The 2218-nt window shown below is 43.7% G+C and overlaps 1 pseudogene; it reads right to left on the bottom strand.

Annotated features, from left to right (window-relative positions):
• On the bottom strand, window positions 1-1223 carry LOC147899145 (uncharacterized; annotated as a pseudogene).
• Between the last annotated feature and the right edge of the window lie 995 nt (window positions 1224-2218).

Raw genomic sequence — 2218 nt, 5'->3', positions numbered from 1 at the left:
TTACCCTACCCAATTAGATGTAGCCAATCTCACTAATTGATAAAGAACATAGGCCAAAAAAACCCTTGTAATATTGCTTGCTTGTGAGACGACGCAATCTTGATCTCGAAAATCTATCAATCTTAAAGTAAAGACGGCAAATAGTACCAGCAAACTATGAGCTATGAATCTAAATAGAACTCCAAGGTAGGAGAAAGCAATTCCTGCTTTCTTTGTATACAAAGAGTCGAATAGAAAAGTCAGCTCCACATCAAGGACATAGAGAACCTCTTTCTTGTTTTTCAAAATACGGTCGCCTAGAAACAGCTCACGCATCTTGTCTTCCCTCCACTCATACATGTGGAGGTTAGAGATTCTTCTCTTATACATCTTTAAATAGAGAGTATCCGAGGCATAACAAGATGATAGGAGCCGTTTCACCTGAACTTGCGCTGGCACTCAGCTGCTCGAAGCTGAGGATATCATAGAAGGTAACGAGCTCTGCAGTGAGAGAAGAAGCGTGTTGGAAACTTTGATAGTTCTTTTGGTGTTCCTCCTTTTGGTGGTTCCAATACCATTCCTTTTCTCCTGTGATAATGTAGTAATGCCGAGGGATTTGGGGGTCCTCTTCTGAAAAGGCGCCGCGATTGCCAATTCCTTTAGGAGCTAGATGGATTTTATGCTCGCCAAGCATGTAATTGTAGATGGGTTGAGATTCTTAAACGATAGCATCTTTGGATGCATATTTCAAGGCTATGGTGCACTCTGCATACTTGAGAGAGCCCACGATGGCAAGGCAGCTACTGATGATGATAAATTCCCATCCGCGGGCGCAATTGGTGATCACGTAAGCAACAATGAGGACTTGCAGGAGCATGTTGAGCCCATGGCACAACCAGATCTCGGAATCGACGGTTGAGTAGGCGCATATGTTGTCTGGACCTCCAAGGTGCAACAATAACATCGGCGCCCAAATGGCATAGACCTCTTTTTCGGTACCTAAGTTTCCGAGGGCACCGGTGGCGATGAAATCCGCCCAATTGTAAGCAGTCCAAGCTGCAAATCGACTGACGAAGCTCCATTTTCTTGTTTCTTCGGTGAGGAGAAGCAGTAGCTGCATCAACAAACTTCCTAGCAGCAATGCAGTGATCCACCATTTCTTCACAAATGATAGAATCGGTTGATCAAAGTTGCTCATACCTTCTCAAATGAATCTATTCAACAACCTTGGCTCCTGTGAAGTTTCTCACCTCATGCTCAGTATTTTCTTTGTCGCTATCTTCATTGCTCAAATCGCTATCTTCGCTGCTGAAACAAACAGTGTTGCTTAAATGAATTCGCTGCTCCAGTGGATTTGCTCAATACTGTTGTAGCCGATTTGCTCGTCAAGTGCTCAGTCTCTCTGGGTCGATGTTACTTCATGCTTCTCGTAGTCGCTCGACCTGGTGGATTTCCAAATCAATCACTTATCGTGGATGGCTAGGTTGTTATAGCAGGCAGCCCAGGGAGATGTTTGGGTTTTCTCACACCTGCTTGAGCCACGTGTCATGAATCTAAGCCCTAAGTGAGAATATCTTTGGTCAGACATATTTTTCTCTCTTAAGGAGAGCTTTGGGGGAGGACAATTGGAGAAATGGCTAGCTTGTTATGGGAGGTAGCCTAGGGAGATGTTTGGGTTTTCTCACATGTGCTTGAGCCACTTGTCATGAATCTAAGCCCTAATTGCGAATATCTTAGGTCAAACATCTTTTTCTCTCTCTTAAGGATAGCTTTTGAGGAGGACGATTGGAGAAAGGTGGGCCCTTAGATTTAATTTGATGAATGTGAGGCGTTGGATCATTGGATTTGACCATCACATCGTTTCACTCCTCCCTCTTCTTCCACATGTTCATCAAGGGGCTCCACTATGCGTTGATTCTTATTCTCCTCTACATGTTGATTCTTCCACAAATATCCTATGTTCTTCTCCCCTTTCTTACACCCCCTTGAGTCACATGTCATGAATCTAAGCCCTAAGTGTGAATATCCTAGGGAGATGTTTGGGTTTTCTCACACCCCCTTGAGCCACTTGCCATGAATCTAAGCTCTAAGTGCAAATATCTTAGGTCAGACATCTTTTTCTCTCTCTTAAGGAGAGCTTTCGGGGAGGATGATTGGAGAAAGGTGGGCTCTTAGATTTAATTTGATGAATGTGAGGCATTAAATCATTGGATTTGACCATCACATTGTTTCATCCTCC

Source organism: Dipteris shenzhenensis, chromosome 8 (assembly GCF_047967505.1).
Source record: "Dipteris shenzhenensis isolate YYH24624 ecotype China chromosome 8, Dip_SZ_1.0, whole genome shotgun sequence".
NCBI lineage: Eukaryota > Viridiplantae > Streptophyta > Polypodiopsida > Gleicheniales > Dipteridaceae > Dipteris > Dipteris shenzhenensis.
This window is presented reverse-complemented; position numbering and strand designations above follow the sequence as displayed.